At 38.8% G+C, this 20,011-nt stretch overlaps 1 protein-coding gene across 1 annotated transcript in view; it reads right to left on the bottom strand.

Annotated features, from left to right (window-relative positions):
• Nucleotides 1–376: 376 nt before the first annotated feature.
• The window catches only part of LOC129463712 (UDP-glucose:glycoprotein glucosyltransferase 2-like), a 199,882-nt gene continuing 180,247 nt past the window's right edge, over nt 377–20,011 (bottom strand). The window contains exons 32-35 of the mRNA XM_063618499.1: nt 16,696–17,294; nt 12,582–12,812; nt 7,621–7,805; nt 377–6,574 (exon numbers count right to left, since the gene is read on the bottom strand). The gene's annotated coding sequence lies outside the window, so the exon portion shown is untranslated. The remainder of the gene's footprint in view (nt 6,575–7,620; nt 7,806–12,581; nt 12,813–16,695; nt 17,295–20,011) is intronic.

Genomic DNA, 20,011 nt, shown 5'->3' on the forward strand with positions numbered 1-20,011 from the left:
TTTCCACTCCAAAGTGAACATGGGATGTATGTAACATATATGTTTATTCACGTGTTTGGCTTCTCTCATAAATATTTATGGATTCTCCTATAACCCACTGAATATGTAGCTATAGCTAACCTGTCAGGCATAAATCCTAGCCTCCCCTTATTTTTCTCTGAAGTGAGTGCTTTTGGTTTAGGCCGGAGGCTTCATTTCCCAACCTGCAGACTGTAATCCTTTATAGGAAATAAAGCTGTCCCTTTCTTCCTCCACAGATCACATGGTCTTTTGTTAATACTACTGAGAAACCTTCTGGGCAATGCTAGGCTCAGTCCTCGTTTACCAAATCAGCGGTCCAGACACAACATGGGAAACATAATCAGAGAACAGAGACAGATGAAAAATCTCATTTACTCCATGTACAATTGACAATTGCCACTTTCCTTCTCTTCCTCAAACACTTCACATTAAACATTCAAGTAAACTAAAGGAGGAAGATAAAGATAAAAGCCCAAACAAAGCCAGTTATGGAAAAATGCTATAAAGTCCTGTGGTTTATTTCACACCTCTTTAAAGGGAAGTTCCTCTCTAAATGCCTATATCCTCCGCACTCAGGAACATTCAAGCCTTTACAGAACATACATTTGCTCTGCCCCCGTTCTGTGCCAAGCCTGTGCTATGCACCAGGGATTGAGCTGTGAATAAGACAGACATAGTTGTTGCCTTTTCCAAGTTTGGGCCTAGTGGTAAATATTGACTCGCAGTCATCTGAAACCCACTCATGATGTTACTGTACATCATATTGCATCTATAAAAACTGACCCGAATTCATGAGCTGGTAAACTCTATTCGTAAAGTGCCAGATAGTAAACAAATCTTCTGGGTTCTGTAGACCACTCAGTCTCCGTCTACTGAACTCTGCCACTGTAGCAGGAAACTGCCACAGACCATATTAGTGAATGACCATGGTGCTGTTCCAATAAAGCTTTACTTACAAAAACAGACACAAGATGAATTGGCACTTAGATGCTATTTGCCGACCGTTATTTTAACTGCTTTGTTGTTTAATATTCAGATGCTAGAGATGTGGCTCAGATACAATTTTTCTTTAGGTCTCAAATTTTCCTATAGTTTGTATATAATGATGTATGAAAGTGCACGTTGTTCATCCACCAGTCTTCAGCAAGCACTTCTGCCAGGTTGGAGGATACAGGTTATACTGACATTGCTTCTGGGATCATAACTGCCAAATCTGCGTGGTTGTTCCTTTCTCCCAACACAGATGTTTTTTTCTACCTCCAGATATTTTCTACACATCCTTTAGTGCAATATCCAGAGAACAAAATGGCCCACTGACCCCAGCCATAGGCTAGCTTAGTACTCTCAGCTTGCAGTTCTTACAGAGTGGAGACAAGGCTGCCATTTTGTCATGATGTTTGTTCTGATGCTTTGGACCTCTTTATTACCTTCTCTTGTTGGCATAGGCCTCAGTCTGTTAACAGTCTGGCTGATCCTGCTTCCAGATATTGTTCATTTCTTTTTCCAGATCCACATTTTCCCTTTTCCTCACTGCCCCTGAAGCTGACTTGTATGAACTATAACAAAGGAATCTCAATCTCCCTTGCTTCCTTTTGGGTCCAGCCAAGGAGGACTCTTGTCAAGAGATCTGAAAGAGAAAGGAGAATGAGGATGGATACTTACTGCCCTGATTCTTCTCCTGTAACCTCACCTGGGGCTGGCTGCATCCCTGATTGAAGGCCGGTGCTCCTCTCAAAGCAACCAACAGGCCTGAGCTGCCTTCTAGATGCCACCGCCACTTGTTCTCTTTGTTCTCTCAGCTCTGGGAATGGAGACAGCAGAAGGGTTTCTGTACTGTCCCCGTGCTTCCCCTACACCCCACCGGTATTATTGTAACATAGTTGCTGTATAAATAATCCCTTCCTGGATTATTCTACTTGGATTGTGCCATCTATTCCTATGAGGACTCTGACAGATTTGGGCCCTTGGCTACGCCATTACTGTGCCCTCTGGCAGAGGACAGAAAGGCTGTGGAGAAACTTCTAGAAGCTTCCTCCAAAAGCTCCTTCCAATACAGCATCTGTAGTTGTTAAGCCACCCAAACGTTGAATCCCTCTGAATGCAGTGCTCTACCAGCAAGAGAAGTCAAGCATGAGCCTCAAAACTGGATGTCAGGTAGGTCTGGAGGATTTGGCTCACAGTAGCAGTCTACAGGGTATGTGTGGCCAAACCAAACAGGCCCAGTGCTCTTACTCATGAGGTGGAATTCCTGAGCTTCAGCAACTCAATGCTGCTGAATCTTAGAGCCAAGTGCAATTCTTAGCTCTTTGTGGACCTCAGTCAAAGGAGAAATAAACCCTAGGACAGTTCCTGGAAACAACTTGCAGAATGTAGTTTAGCTGGAAGATTTTACTATTAAGTACCCTTTTAAGAGGAGGTTTGCACAGCGATGGACAGATTCTGGAGCCAGCTGTGCATTCCATCCCAGCTGTGTGTGATGTGACCTGGAGTAAAGTGACTTAGTTATTGTGGGTCTTGATTTCCTCATTTCTTAAATAGGGATGAGATAATAGGGGCAGCTATGAGAACTAAATTGGTAAATATTTGTAAAATATTTAGAACAGTGCTTTGTATACCATAAGTACTGTAAGCATTAGCTATTACTGCTATTATTGATGGAGACACTCTTTTGACCACTTTTGTGTTGAAATCTGCTTGCTGATGCTTAGACGACTCTCCCGTCCCAAGATACACCTACCTTCCTTTCTTTCTCTCTTTCTCCGTCTCTCTTTCTTTCACCAAGTTTGGCTCTGTTGCCCAGGCTAGAGTGCAGTGGCACGATCTTGGCTCACTGCAACCTCCGCCTCCAGGGTTCAAGCGATTCTCATGCCTCGGCCTTCCAGGTAGCTGGGATTGCAGATGTGTGCCACCACACCTAATTTTTTTTTTTTTTTTTGGTGGAGACAAGGTTTTGCCATGTTGGCCAGGCTGGCCTTGAACTCGTGGCCTCAAGTGATTCATCCATCTCGGCCTCCCACAGTGCTGGGATTACAGGCATGAGCCACTGGGCCCACCTCCAGACATACCTTTCTTACTCCCAAATAAAAGAACCCATTACAAAGTGCAGTGACTTGGTGTGATCTGCAGAGATTTTTATATTGGGCTATAATTTCCAAGGAGAGTTTAATTCAACTCTTAGTAAGTGTAGAATGCACCCATCTTCACTGCATCTTCCATCATGCTAGGTGCAGAGGATGCAGCAGTAAATGAGAAAGCCCGATCCTCGCCTCCATGGAAGTGCTACAGAAAGATACTGCTCAAACTGGGAGTCAGATGTCTTCACAACCCCGTTTAATTTAAAGTCAAGCCATTTGAGAAAAATCAGCTGTGAGCTTGGCCTCCTTGCATCTCCCTGAGCACAGGGCAGCTAGCTGCAATCAAGCTGTGACTCACTCAGACTTTTCCCATCAAGACCCTTATGTTCTTTCTGTAGATTCCCTTGATGTGAGAGTAAATAGAATATCAAAGGTCATTAGCACCTCTGCTCTGAAAGAATCTTGTAGCAGCACAAATGGATTTTGAATTTAAAGGACTTGAAATAAAAAGTCTTCGGACTACTTTTTCTACAATGAACATGCACTGCTTTTGTGGTGAGAATGAAAAGATTTTTTGATTAAGAAAAGTTTACAGTTAAAGAAAGTATCTTTATTAAAGTCTCATCAGGCACATAAATAAGACACATCATAAGTTAACACTAACCATGTTCAAGAATGTGTCTAAAAACCATTTGAAAATTCTCAAGCATTCATGATTCTTTTTTGACTTTGAGAATTAGAGTCCCAGGATGAAGGACGGGACCATCGAAGGCCTGGCAAAGGCACGTGAAGCAACCCAGAGTAATAATATTTCCAAGAAAGCCAAAGGTTCCAGCATGCTTTTGTTCTTAAACAGTAAACATTGCAGAAAATGCAGTTAACATCGCATGACACTATTCCTTCTCGCTTGTAGAAAGCTGGAGTTGACACTTGTAATCTAACTACCTTTGGTCCATGTAAGGTACATGGATGTGCTTTGGTCAAGAATTAGGCTGAGGCAGACATCCAAGCCTGCATGAGTGAGCGAGTTTAGCATGCAGATACACACTCCACTTGCTACATAACCTGTTTTTGTAAGCTTATACTGGGCTGAGAGCCACTATTGTTTGAAGAGGGTATAACTGCCCTGCGGATGCTATATAGGCGCTCCTATGTGGCTTGCTTACGCTCAGAGAAAGAGAGAAAATCAAAGCTGTCTGTCTTGCAGATGGATGGTCGGGGGGAGCCAGAAACTGGCTTGTGCTCAGGGAGAGAAAGAGTTAAGCTGCTGACCCTGAAGGGAGAGCCGGCCACGCAGCTGTGCCTGGGAACGTCTGAAGCAAGCAGCCGGAACAGTGCAGACAGTGTAAGAGAGCTGCTGCTGAGAGAGCTGCTGAATAAAACCATATTCACCTGCCTACGCACCCCGCCACCCCCAAGTGTTCTTTCAGCTATCTGCCCATCCACCCACTCCCCTTGGACCTCAGCTAGGGCTCGAACCTGACCCCGGGCATGACATTTGGCACAGTCATGGACTTGACAGTCCATTCCCTTTCCACTCTGGTTTTCTTGCAGAAGGGGAAGTTTGGTAGAAGCAGGCTCATGCTTGATTTACCTGGATTTCCTAGACCATCCTTTTCCCTCTTGTCTGAAGTTCCTAAAGACCCTGCTGCATCAGTTAGGAATGGGTTTAGTTGTAAAAACAAAACAAAATGAAAACCAGAAAACCTGAAGTCATTTTAACAATTAGAGGTTTAATTTTGTTGTAAGAAACCCAGAAAGGCCTAAAGTTGCTGTCGCTGCCCAATAAAGTCATCAAGGACCCAGCCTCTTCATATCTTTTGGTTTCTTCTTTCTTTTCTTTCCTTAGTAGAAGACCTTTCATCTTCATGCTGTGGTCTCAGGGTTGCAATATGGTTGCTGTATCTCCACAGCTTAAATCTGAACCATAGGCAAAGAAAGATGGAGGGGAAGGAGTTTTCCGCCAAATCTCTCTTTTCATCAGGGAAGCATAATTCCCACTCATAAGACTTTAACTTATATCTGGTTGGCCATAATTATCTAACATGTTCACCCCTAGCCACAGGAGAGGCTGGGAAAAAGAAAGTTGATGATATTTGGGTCGGCTTGGCAATAATGTTTGTCAAGGAACTCCCATAGGATTTTCTTGTGGGCAGATTCTAAAGCAGGACTTGCTCATTCTAGAAATAGTAGTCAGAAGCCTTTTCCTCCCTACTTCAAGTACTTTAAATTGAAAATCCACTTGTGCTGCCAGAATACTTGGAGAAGAGGCGATTAGGACCGTTGATGTTCTGTTTACTCTGTCATCGAAAAGCACAATTTTAGATTTTCAATGCTATGGATAAAATGGATTTAAGGAATAGTCGTCTTTCAGTGGCTTCCCATTGATCTTTGGATAGAGAACAAAATCCTTAACTTTGCCTCTATGATTCTACACGATCCACCTCCCATCTGCCTCTCCACACGTATACCTTTCTACCCCTAGCTTCCTGATATCCAGCCACATTGGCCTCCTGTCATTCCTAAGATATCTCATTATTGTTCCCATCTCAAGGCCTTTGCACATGCTATTCCCTCTCTCTGGAATTCTCTGCCCTCATCTTATCTATTTGTTCCTACTTATCTCACTTCAGACTTCTTCTTGGGGAAGATTTCCTCACCTTCTAAACCAGATAGGGTCACCCTGATTTTATAACATCCTGTTCTTTTCTTTTTTTGCACTTCTAACAATTTTGGGGTGTGTAATTGTGCAACTGTGTTAGTTCCTGTCTATCCCCTCTGTGATAGGAGGTCTGAGAGTGAGGGCATTACCTGATTAGTGTGAATGCAACCCCAGATCTGAGGATGGTACTAGGCACATTAGAAGAATTAATGAATATTAGAACGTAGAGTAAACAATATATATAAATGTCTATTTTATAATTTGCCCATACTTATCATAGAACATTTGAGCTGTTTGTAGCTTCTTCAGTGCTACTAGCTGTGATTGTATGTATGTGTGGGGTGTGTGTGTGTGTGTGTATTTAATATGCAATGGATAAAGTTATTGGCAATTAGAAAGGTGTCCCTCTTTTTGAACAGTAACTAGACAATCCGAGAAATTATGGATAATGCAGTATAAATTATAGATAGTTCCACAATTGAGCAATTAATTTAGTTTCAGTAGAATTTATGAGGTAAGGAGAGAAATAATATGGTGTGGTAGGAAGAATCCTAGAACTGGGCTTAAATCCAAGTGTGGCAAACAGTTTGTTTATTCATTCAACAAGCAATGTTGTTCATTCATTATGTGCCAGCAGCTGTGTTTTGTACTGGCACAAAAAATTTAGCAAGACCTATTTCCTGTAGAAGAGATGGTAGTTGCCGTGGAGGGAAGTGAGGATACTGTGAGGACACAGAGGAAAGTGTGAGCTCCTTTCCTTGTGAAGGCTCCACAGAAGAAATAATCTTTGAGCTGAATCTTGAAAGATGTGAAAAAGCTGCAAGAGAGACAAGAGGAGAGGGAGATGGGCAAGCACATGCAGAGGTAGGTAGACAGAAAAAAAGAGTCTACATTTCCTGAAGCCTTGTATTCAGGTATGACTAGAGACCAGGTACACAGGAAAAATGGTAGGATATAAGGCCAAAATAAAAAAAAAAAGGAGCTAAGAAATTTCTTCCCAATGCTAGAAAATTTGTTGATGATAGAGCAGCACTGAAGACCACTGAGCAATGAAACAACACCATTTTGTCTGAATTTCATAGAGCCTCTAGCAATGGTATGAAGGGCACAGAGGAAGCAAGGAATAGGGCGGAGGAGAAAGGAGAGATTTATCGAGTTGGTGGAAGAGTTTCAGGGTGAGATGGGGCAGTCTCAATCCTTGGCAATACAGGAAATGTAGATTTGAGAAATATCAGGTAAGTAAAATTGACTAGACTTGATTGTCTCTAGCTGACCTCCCTGCCTCTCTGGTGGCCCTCTTTAAGCCAGAGTTCTGCTTCTGTAACGTAATTCTGATCATGCCCCATCTCATTTTAAGTCTCTGAGACTTTACTCATGCAGCAAGCCTGCTTTTCAGGTGTAGTGAGTAGTAACCAATCTAGTTCCTCAGGTAACTAAAAGCTTACAAAATAATAAAGTATGTACTTGAGGCTGAGCTTCTAGGAATGACACACAAAACAGCACAACTGGCTCATCAAAGGTGCTGCTATTTTTGCAATAGTCAGGAAACTGGGGAATCAGGACATCACAGCCACAACAGCAACTAGGAACTAAAGTTCAGGAAGCCACCATCATGACTTGAGCTCCATGCCCCCATGTAATGCCAACAAATGGATAGTCCACACAAAACCACTCAATAGCCACAAAGCCAGGATTAGACAATGGAACTCCCGATGATGCTACTACAGGAAATAGGCCTTCAGAAAGAAAAGCACAGGTTATGCCTCGCTTCCCTTTCCAAATATTGTATGGGTGTGGTTATTTGGTTAAATACTGACCCCAAGATGTAACGGGAATGGGGAAACATAACCTTTAGTTTTCTACCTTTTTGCATGCAATAAGGTAGACCACAAGGATATTTGAAGAAGCCGACTGAGTTATTCAATGACATCTGCTTCAGCATATTAACCAGGATCTCAATTATCTGTAGAACTTCTTAAAACTGCATATGCACAGGCTTCACCCATGAGGTCAAGGGCAGATCACTCCAGAGAAGCCAATAGTTTTCCCTTCAAATTAATATTTTAAAATGTTTATTTAGTAAAGAAGTAGCGATAGAGAAAGTCTAATTTTCAATGAATAAAAAGCGTTTTTATACTTTTGGTTGAATAGAAACAATTTATGTTATCACAGCGTATTATAATTTTTTATAGTTTTTGTTTCTCCAAAATATTTCTTTGGCAATTTTTAAACCAGACAGTAGATTAGGAAAAATCATGAGTTTGAAATGTTTGTTGATAATATTCTTACAAATCAAATGAAAAATGTGTATGATTTTTAGAGAAATAATGCCTAACCTCATTCATGAGAAAAAAAGGAAATTAAATTTTTAAAAATTACCTAAATTCAGACCAATCATTTTACTGAAGACAGAAAATCAGCAAGGGGTGAAGTGGGCTGTATTCTTGAAGGCACTGATGGATTTATCAGTTAGAGCAGATTTATTGGGGCACAATCCAAGGGAAGATAAAAATTCAGAGAGGGAAAATGTCATTTAATACTCCTTTTTCCCCTGAGGGTGTTTGCTAATGTCAGTGAGACTGCTGACATTCTGGCTGGTACAAGACTGCCTTGAACTGTTGGGAAGTAAACACTGCAGTTCAGAGCCTGTCAAGGGTAGAGGTCATAGCAAGTGCTTTACTTTGCATTGTGACCTTAAAGAAAAAATAAACCAGAAGTAAATAATCTCCCACAAGGGCAGTAATCCATTTTCAAGTGGTCTGGCTGATTTAAAAAAAAAAAAAAGAACTCAATTCTGAAATTGAATAATAAAATTATGGATTGGTAGTATATCAGTTGCCTAATTATTTTTCAAATACAGTATCTGGCACACAATAAAAGATAACCAGTCACATGAAGGGACAATAAAACTTGAAGAAAGACAAATAGAAACAAGCAACAACAGAAACAGACCCTCAAGAGCTCCTGATATTGGAATTACCAGGCACAGATGTTAAAAAACTATGCTTTTGATGTCCAAGCAAATTGAAGAGTGAAAATGTTAACAGATAACTTAAAACCATTAAAGCAATAGGCAGCAGATTAGAAAAGAACCAAACAGAAGTTTAGAATTAAGGCATACAATAACTGAAATTAACAACTCAGTTGACATGGTTAGTAACAGATTAGACACACCTGAAAAGAGAATTTCTGAACTGGAAGATAGATGAAAGCAAAATATTCAGAAGAAAGCAAGAGGGACAAGATTAAAAAAAATGCAAAACAAACAAAAAAAAAAACATAGGGGTAATGATGAGAATAACCAAGCATGTTTTTGCAAATCCAAAATAAGAAAGAGGAGAAAATAAGAATGAAACCAAAGCAATATTTGAAGTGATAAAGGCTGAAATTTTCTTAAATTAATTAAAGACATACATCTACATATTCAAAAATTCAAACTGGATAAATAAAAAGAAATGCACAACCCAAATCCATCATAGTGGAATTTCAGAAAACCAAAGAACAGAGAAAAAATTTGAAATCTTCCATAAAAAAAAGAGATTGCTTTTAAAGGAGCAATAACTAGATTTCAGCTGACTTCTTAAAAACAATAATGAGTATTAGAAGACATAAAACACTATCTCCTGTGTGCTGAAAGAAAATAAATGCTATTGTATAATTCATGCCCAGTGAAAATACACAGAATAAAGACAAAATAAGAAACATTTTAATGCAGAAATAAAACATCATGAGAATTTTCCCCTGCAGACCTAAATTACTCTTCAAGGAGAAGGAAAATGATACCAGTAGAAAGTCAAATATTCATGAAGAAATTAAGCAATAAAAATGTCAAGCATGTGGATGTAGTTAAATGAGGAATACCAAAAGTAATATCTTGGGAGTCAATAAATATATAGAATTAAAATAAAGGAAAATAAGGGTATGTAAGTTGAGAAGAGCTTAAATAATGATAAAGTATGCTTGATTTATTGCATTGCTAAGGAAAAGCATAACCATTTCACATAAAAATAGTATTTAAAACCATGGCTGCTTGTGATAGTTGCTGAGGTAACCACTAAAATAATAGTAAAGGAAGGCAGAACTTTCAAACTAGTAGAAGGAAAAAACAGAGTAGTCAAAAATAATCAAAATGAAAGCAAGATGTTCTCTCCTTGCTTTGAGAGACAAAAAAGAAACTAAAAAAAAAACAAAAAAACAAGTAGAAAGCAAATGGTAAGATGGTAGGCTTGTCTAAATGTATTAGGAGTTACATCAAGGATAAATGACCCAAAAAGTTTTGTTTCTAGTAAAGATGGAATAACAGGAACCAGATTTATTCTCCCATCTTAAATAATCCCAAAATGGGCAAAAATCATGAAGGTGACTATAACAAGGTCCATAATAAAAACATTGCTTTAAATCAGTAATAAGGATAAAAATCTTTAATAAAGGCATAGTAAAAAAGGATATTAGGTATAGTAGAACAAATACAAGATTTATAGCACATTTCTCATCAGAAATAATGTAAGTGAGAAGACAGTGGGACATCTTTAAAGCACTGAGTGGGGGAAAAATCCTGTCAATCCATAATTCTATATGCACAAAAAATATTATTTATAAAGATTTATTTTTAACACACAAAAGCTGCAAAAATTTACACTTTGCAGTTCTCCACTACAAGAATGTTAAAGGGCATACTTTAGGCAAAAGAAAAATGATATGAGAGGGAAATGTGTTTCTATACAAAGGAATCTGTAGCCCAGTGCTAACTATAGAGGTAAATATATAAAATCTCCTTAAAAGACAATTGCCAGTATAAATAAAAATAATGATAGCATAGTATGAATTTATAATTATGTAAAAAATAACTAAATAAATAAAATGAATGACAACATTAGTACAAAGGCTGGGAGTGGAGAAGTGGAAATGTACTACCATAAATTCTTATGTTATACTTGAATAGGACCAGGGCTAGGGTAAGGCAAGGGAGGCACTTGCTTCAGGCACAAAATTTAAGGGTACTTCAAAACTTCATTGCTCAAGATAAATACTAATTTAATGAAATATTTTAAAATATAAAATTGAATGCAAAATCCATAATTAACAAAATATCAAAATTTAAAGAAATGTTATACCAAATCATGTTGGAACTTAATGGGAGAGATCAGTAACTACTATTCTGTCTTTATTAAAAATTTGGTATTTTGTTTATTATGGAATTTTTTGCATTAATTTTGATATTTTTAAATGTTGCTTCCAAACATTTATCTTGATTGCTGAGGTTTGGGGAGTATCCTTAAGTTTTTTGCCTCAGGCCTAGTCCTGTATCTGGGGATGGGACCCAGATATTTACATTTTTCCTTTCTTTTTTTTGAGACAGAGTCTCACTCTGTCACCCAGGCTGGAGTGCAGCAGTGTGATCTCAGCTTACTGCAACCTCTGCCTCCCGGGTTCAAGCCATTCTCCTGCCTCAGCCTCCCAAGTAGCTGGGACTACAGGTGCATGTCACCACACCTCGCTAATTTTTTTTTATTTTTTTGTATTTTTAGTAGAGACAGGGTTTCACCATGTTGGCCAGGATGGTCTCTATTCCCTGACCTCGTGATCCACCCGCCTTGGCCTCCCAAAGTGCTGGGATTACAGGTGTGAACCACCACGCCTGGCCTTGCATTTTTCTTAAGCACCAAAGGTCCTCCTCCCGATTGGGAATCGCTAGTAGAGAAATAATTTCAGTCTTTACCTTGGCATACAAAGTTCTGTATGAATTCAAATGAACTAGCTCTTTTTGTTTCTTTGTTTCTTCTTTCTATTTTTTTTTTTTTTTCAAAAAATACACAGAGGCATCATATCTAACCCAGACTTAGGATTCCAGAGAAAGTTTTTTGGAAGAAGTGACAATTGAGAGATCAAAGGATAGAAGAGAGGACAAAAGAGTTTCAGTCAGAGGCAACAAACAGCATTCTCAAGAGTTTGGAGGTTCCAAAGAGAGTGGGGTATTCAAGGAGCTAAAAGAAGTTTGGGGCTGGGCATGGTGGCTTACACCTGTAATCCCAGTACTTTGGGAGGCCGAGGTGGGTGGATCCCTTGAGGTCAGGAGTTTGAGACCAGCCTGGCCAATATGGCAAAACCCCATCTTTACTAAAAATACAAAAATTAGCTGTGCATTATGGCAGGTACCTGTAATCCCAGCTACTCAGGAGACTGAGGCACAAGGATCGCTTGAATCCAGGAGGCAGAGGTTGCAGTGAGACGAGATCGCACCACTACACTGCAGCCTGGGTGACAGACTGAGACTCCATCTCAAAAAAAAAAAAAAGTTTGGAGCAGAGAGAGTAAGGTGGAAGGTAATTGGGAGTAGAATGACATGTAGCAGAGAGGAAGAACAGAACACATTCTGCAGTAACATATGTCAGCAGTTCCAAACTGCTGACTTGATCTGGCCTGCAAATATATCACATTTGACCTGCATGGTGTTTTAACATTACTTAGAGTTAGTTGATAGTATTTAAAAAATTAGAAGATTTTGGCATAAATATCTGTGTTTCCAGGGTACCCTTTAAAATAAAAGTACAAGACTCAGCTCTGCTGGACATACATTTTTCAGGTCAATTGGAGACAAGCAGGAGAAGGTTCTTCAAGATAGGGCAATGGTTCCCAATTTTGTCACAGTCCCCAACACTCCATATTGTCTCGATCATATTGTTTTCTTTTGCATAGGGCTTTTATAGACATATAAATTTGCAAACCCTATGATAAGCTATATGTATACAGGCTATTTTAGTGACAATATTTTAGTGAAACAAGCCAACTTTAAAAGATGGAATTGGCTGGGCACAGTGACTCACACTTGTAATCCTAGCACTTTGGGAGGCTGAGGTTGGTGGATTCCCTGAGCTCAGGAGTTTGAGACCAGCCTGGGCAACATGGTGAAACCCTGGGTGTGCAGCGTTCATCTGTAATCCCAGCTACTCTGGAGGTGGAGACAGGAGAATTGCTTGAACTCGGGAGGCGGAGGTTGCAGTGAGCCGAGATCACGCCATTGCAATTCCATCCTGGGCGACAGAATGAGACTCCGTCTAAAAAAAAAAAAAAAGATGGAATCCATTGTCTTACATAACTAGACAGCCTACAGCCAGACAAGGCCTCAGACTTAGCTGGATATAGATAAAAGCTCAGGCAGTAGTATCAGGACTCTCTCTCTCTCTCTGTACGTATGTCTTTCTATGCATTTCCTTTACATTATAGCCTCTTCCCACATGGTGAAAAAATGGCTACAACAGGCTAAAATACACAGTTTCCCAGGTTAGTAACCCCACGGGGGGAAGTCTTCTTTGTCCTCACATCTATTTATCAATCTTGAAAAACTCTGACGCTGCTTGGTCGCCTACATACTCCTGAGTCGAACACTGTACCTAGAAGGAATCAGTCTCTGCTTGCAGTCCAGATCATTTGTCCATGGTTTGTGCACTGCACAAAGGCATCTGGTCACAGGGAGTGAATGGGGGCCAAAAGCCAGGCCCATTTGCTCACCAGGCTATGTATCCTGGCATGCAGCTGCATTTTCTTGGGAAAGGCAGCTTTTCATTTGCACAAGATGGTGTCTGCTTGCCTGCCGGGGTACGCATAGGGCTGTTTCCCCATGGACGGGGTGACTTTTATAATTTATCTGTGCAGGGATGGCGTCTTATTCTGGTTTAAAAACAGGAGTTGCATTGGGTAGTGGTGGCCCTGTATGTGTTACCTATGCCTGGCCAACTGCTCATTAGTTGAGGGCATGCAGTTTCCCCAAAGGAATTTGAGCAGTCAATACGTACTTACCATCTGTGTTAAGAATTTGGCTTTTAGGCCAGGTGCAGTGGCTCACGTCTGTAATACCAGCACTTTGGCAAGCCAAGGCAGGAAGATCGCTCGAGCTCAGAAGTTCAAGATCAGCCTGGGCAACATAGTGAGACCCCATCTCTACAAAAAATGTCTTAAAATTTTAGCTGGGTGTGGTGGCACACACTTGTAGTCCCATCTACTAAGGAGGCTGAGGTGGGAATGAGGGGATCACTTCAGCCCAGGAGGTCAAGGCTGCAGTAAGCTGTGAATGTGCCACTGCACTCCAGCCTGGCAACAGAGTAAGACCCTATCTCAAAAAAAAAAAAAAAAAATAGAATTTATTCTATGTAAGATAAGAGAACCATGGAAGAGTTGTAAGCATTACTTAATTTGCATTTTTGAATGAACAGCCTGCTTTCTTATTCTGTCTGTATGCATTTTTTAGTTTAGAGTCAAACATTTCATTCTTGTATTTTGACTCTAACAAAAGTATTAACTATGGTTATGTTTTGATTAACAAAAAACAAAGTGACCACAGCAGAAAGAATTAAGGAAGGGAAGGGAAAAGGGAAGGAGAGTTAGAAAGTCTGCCCAGGCAATCTGGCTGTAGTAGGGAGAATAGGTTTAAGGGGAACAAGACTGAAGGTGTGATAGGAGGTTGTTGACATCACTCAGGTGGAATGATATCTGCCTTTCCTCCTCCTCTCATCTACCTGGGGACATCCTATGGAACTTTCAAAGCTTAATGGAAAAGACACTTTTTTCAAGTATTCTTGACTCTACCCCAAGCTGAATTCAGACCTTTATTCTCTGTTATACCACAGCATTCCTTTAGAGCACTTCACTCACTGTTTATTTGTATATACTTTCTCCATCCAGACACTGAAACTCTGGACAGCAGAGACTGTATTCTACTTAATTACTAAGTATGAAGAGTCTAGCAGAGTGCCTTTATGGAGTCAATGACAAGTCAATGCTTGATGGATAAATGGACGGATAAATAGATGAATAAATGAAAAAATAGAAATGATATAATTTGGGATTAAGAGTTTAAAATTTTCCTAAATTTTTATGTAATTGGAATATACTTCCACTATTATCTGACATAAACATTGTAAGAAAAGGAACAAATTTGGTGCACCACAATGAGCTCAGTTTGGGATGTGAAGCATTTGTGGCTCTGTGGAACACCTGTGAGTCCTGGGCAGTTGTAAACTTCTGGGCTTTGGGGATAAAACTGAGGGCTTGAATAAGCTGATCCGCAGGTTACCTTCAAGTTCTATGATGCTAAGTATAGTACTTAAAGATAAATAAGAGTAGAATTTATGAAGATTTCACATTAGTTTTTAAATGTGGAAATGCTCTGCGGTGAGCAAAAAGGCAAAATTGGGTGTTTGCTTTTTAAAATATTTGCTTTTCTGATGCCTTCTTCCACTCTTCAAATTGATACATACAATTTATATTTAAATGAAAGTGAATTCAAATGGGTTTATCTTTGGTAGATAACTCTTGAGATACTTGTCCAACATGTTGCAAAATCCAGGCTGGAAGTTATTCTTTTAATCCTTGTAGCTGGATTCTAAGAGGGATTGGGAATGGCTTCTGAGAGGTCCTGAGACCAGGACAGGCCGCAGAGGCCACAGGCCACAGAGTTGATTAATTGGCATCCACTTACTAACAAGGATACACGAGACAGTCTCTTAAACCTCCTTTAATCCTTAGATTCCTTAGTGTTGGTCTCCACCTTCTTCCATGGAGCCAATATTTTTATTGTCCAGGCCTATCATTTAGCTAACTCTACAACTCTTACTGCCAAAACCAATGCTATCATTTTCCCCTTTGGTGATTAACTCACACAGCCTTGGACCAAAATGTACATATGCATGCCAGCAGTCAATGTTTTAGCTCCTCTTCTATCAAGACTGTCCCTCTGCCCAGGGCTAAAAAAGTCAGAAAGATGAGAGCCAAACAGTACTGTGCTTTTCATATTGATTCTCCTTCTTACAGTAATCATTTTTTTTACAGACTTCTGAATATTTTATAGTATTTCTTTTTTCCCCCTGTTCAAGTCTTCACTTAAGCTACTTTTCATTTTTTAAATACTGTAAAGAAAATGGGTGTGGATACAAAGTTTGTTCTACTTATTTGCCCAGGCCCTAGAGATTTCTGATTTTCAAACAGTTGATGTATACATTTACAAACACAAATACCCACAAATAAAAATGCCACAGCCCCTGATTTGTATTCACTTTTCAAGGCACCTGTTTAAAGCCAAGTAGTTTTAAATCTTTAAGTCATCTGTATATATCCACACAATCACTGGGCTCTGCAGCATCTGACTCCGTTTGTTTCTGATCCAATACAGGAGATTCCCAGTGTATTGTAATTCACCTTTTGTTTTTTCAATAGCTATGATTATCACATTGTTGTCACAAACTCCTATTTTAAAAGTACAAAGAAAGCCATAAAGTTAAAATTAAAACACGAGGATTTTATGTATCACGTTATACAAATAATGCTTAAATTGACAATCCTGTAAAATCTTGAGTAAATGTTGGCCGGGCGCGGTGGCTCAAGCCTGTAATCCCAGTACTTTGGGAGGCCGAGGCGGGCGGATCACGAGATCAGGAGATCGAGACCATTGTGAAACCCCGGATCTACTAAAAAAAAAATACAAAAAGTTAGCCGGACGTGTTGGTGGGCGCCTGTAGTCCCAGCTACTCGGGAGGCTGAGGCAGGAGAATGGCGTGAACCCGGGAGGTGGAGCTTGCAGTGAGCCGATATCGCGCCACTGCACTCCAGCCTGGGGGACAGAGCGAGACTCCGTCTCAATAAAAAAAAAAAAAAAAAAAAATCTTGAGTAAATGTTTTAATCTACAGAGATTCAGATATAATCTGTGGTTCACAGTCTGTGAATGTATTCAGAGTCATTTCAGATGAAGTTCATTTTATTAGGTTTTAGTTATTTGGAAGTGTGTAGGCTGTTTCAGAATTTATGGTAATATCAGTGAATCAGAATTTTTTGTTGTTGGTTTTTTTTTTTTGTAATGGAGCAACACATTCTATTAGTCAGCTTGGGCTTCTATAACAAAATACTACAGGCTGGATAGCTTAAACAACATCAATTTATTTTCTCACAGTTCTGAAGCCTGGAAGTTCAAGATCAGGGTGCTGGCAGAGTTGGTTTCTGCTGAGGCCTCTTTTCCCGGCTTGCAGACAGCTGCCTTCTCACTGTGTAGCCTTTTTCGCTGCGTGTGAGTGGAGAGAGAAAGAGGTCTGGAATCTCCTCCTCTTCTTATAAGGACACCAGTCCTATTGGATTAGAGCTCCATCCTCATGACCTCATTTGTGCCTATTTACCTTTCTACTGGCCCTATTTCCAAATGTAATCACATTGTGGGTTAGAGCTTCAACCTATGACTTGAGGTGGGAGGACATAAATCATTTTATAACAAATATCCAGTAAACACAAAGAAGAAAAATGTTTCTAAAATTAGGGAAGTTGAAGCGTGGACCATTCCCACCAAGAATTAGCTAGTTATTGGGAGAAAGAAAACTTCTGCTCTTCAGGTGGTCACTGGATACTGCAACACGTTTTTTTACCCACCTTCCCTCCTGCTGTCTGCTTCCCACCAACCACGTAGAATGTCCTTGTCTTCTCTTTACCAGATTATACGTCAATATTGGCCTCTTGAATCAGAGTATTTAATAAACCAGATAACTCAATTTCTAAGATCCTGGAAGAAAGAAAGGGGCAGACCAAGATGGGGGTGAGGGCTGGGGAATGTATTAAGCATTTCTACTACAAAAGCAAGGAGGCCAAATAGTAAATACAGCTCCAAACACACTCTCTGGTCTGTTATTCCAATTTTAACAATTTCTTTTTGCTAACCCTGTTCTAAAATCAGTGTTTTTCTGTACTGCTGAAAGAATATGTTGATTTGCTCTCGTCTTTTAAATACATGTTTTAAAATTACACATTGTTTTCTATTTAAAATGTCCCCTAAATTTAGTTCCCTGGGGAAAAGCCTGGGTTTTCCAATTCTAGCCACAGGTGCATCAGGAATAACTTCAGAACAACTCAGGATTCTCCCCATGTTTTAGTTGAGGTAACCAAGGTTGGTAGAGGTGAAGTTTTTGGTCAAAGTCATGCAGTTAGTGAGTAAATTGGAATTCCCACTAAGATTTCACACATCCCAAGGGCTATGCTCATTTCTTTAATGAGAAAGGGAATTATTACATATAGGTACTCTGTAATTTTCATTAAAGAGGAGAATCTCCGTTAACAAGAATCCAAATACCTGTGACCCTCAATTTCTTTTCATGAACTTTCCTTTTTAAGAGAAAAAGAAAAATTATAACAGTAATGCCGTTAATAGCAATTAAGATATAAGTATTTATATATATGATTCCAGTGACTATTCTGTCATTCCCCTAAACACACATTAGGCCTAATAATCTAATATTGTAAATGTTATAGAAAGATTAGTATTTTCAGAGATAATCCCAAGCCTTTTAAAATAACCCAAATCAATGCCAAAAATATCCATTAAGCTAATTGAACCAAGCTGAATAGTGAGGCAGGAAGTAGACATATTTTATTTCATTTAAAGAATACTTAGATCTTATACTTCTTTTCTTTTTTTCTTGGTCTACAGTGGCTTGTCTGTTCTGACATATTATTTTAAGTAACATTTTCTACTATAAGTAATTGCTTATTGTGGAATTTGGAAAATATAGAAGAAAAGCATAAAGAAATTTAATAATTCAGAGATAACATGTTATATTTTATGTTTGCCATACATAGATATCTATATGGCTTTAACTTGCAAATTTGGCATTATACAGTATATCCATTCTTTATTCTGCTCTAACATTTTACAATTCATTTATAATTCTTTATTTGCATAAATATACACAGCCTAAAATATTCTCCTGTGGCTATATCATGTTTTAATAGTTTCACTGGTGAATATTTAAATATTTATATATAATACAACAACTAATATATAGGTCCTTATATCACTTTTTCTTAGGTTAGATTTTTAAAATTAAATTACTTCATTAAAGGGTAGAAACATGTTTGAAGCTCTTAGTATTATTAAGCTACTCTCCAGGACTGTTGCAACACTCTTGGGTCTACCTTACTATACCACTCCCAGCAATAGGTATTATTGCAGCATGAATAGATTGATAATATTATGTCATTGTAAATTATTTGCTTTATCAGGTTTAAAAAGTGACCTTTTGGTTCATAGGACACATTTTCCTAAATATTCTGTTATCAAATAAAACAACAGTAGAATTGTAGTGGGAATTGTGCTAAGTGATTATCTCTTTTGGTTCAAATCACAATCTTATAATACATGTAGTATACTCATTTTCTTAGAAAGGTTCAACCACTTGCCCAAGATAACCTAGCTAGGAGTTGGCACAGAACCAACCAGGTCTGACTCAAAAACATATGTAAAATTGTATTTATTTTTCATTTTAACTAATGTAGTTTTATCAAACACATTAGGATCAGACACCCCAGATTCCCTCACATTTTTACACATTACTGAAATGTTCCAATCTCTTTCTTTCAGCTTATTTTCTGAATGAATTATCTACAATAATCATTTTATCAATTTCTTCAAAATTGGCATTTTAATTGATGTTGCATTAAGGGCATACATTAAATTCTTGAAAAGTTACATCTTAATAGCATCAGGTCTTCCAGCAACATGATGTCAAGATGCTCTTAGAAACCTTATTTAGTTTTGTGGTTTCTTCAACATAGCTTGTTCACCTTTCTTGGTGAGGTGTTTTCTGTTTCTTTTTTTCTAACATTAATGAGTGGGATTTTAAAAAATTATCTTTTAGCTGACTATGGTTAGCCCTGATTTGAAATCAGTCCTTGGTATCTATGGGGAATTGGTTCCAGTACCCCTCTGATAACAAAATTTGAGGGCACTCAAGTCTCTGATATAGAATATGTTAAATACTGATCATGGCAATCATATGGGAAATTCTTTCTTGTCCTTTACCATACTAGGATTATCTCTAGAATTTTACCTTCGTGTGTGTGTGTGTGTGTGTGTGTGTGTGTGTGTGTTCATTTACTGTGGACCCAGGGATAATGCAGTCAGTGGAAATTCCACCTTGACTTTGGTGCTTTTTCAGTCTTTAGTTTTCAGTATTGTCATGCAATTTAATGGGGAATTAGGAACTGGTATATGACCCCAAAACTTGCTGCTATTGTAACTCTGAAATGAACATACAAATTTTAGAAAGATTTTCAACAAATGGTGTAATATGTTATTGCCTAATTAACTTTAAAATGTAATCCATTTCCCTAAGCATCTCAGTCTTCTGAGGTAAGATTATAATTGGCTTTTCCTAATTAGATTTATGCCACACTCCATTATTCCCCATTATACATGCTATTTCCACCGCCCTCCAGAATTTATAG

The sequence above is a fragment of the Symphalangus syndactylus genome, chromosome 15 (genome assembly GCF_028878055.3).
Source record: "Symphalangus syndactylus isolate Jambi chromosome 15, NHGRI_mSymSyn1-v2.1_pri, whole genome shotgun sequence".
NCBI lineage: Eukaryota > Metazoa > Chordata > Mammalia > Primates > Hylobatidae > Symphalangus > Symphalangus syndactylus.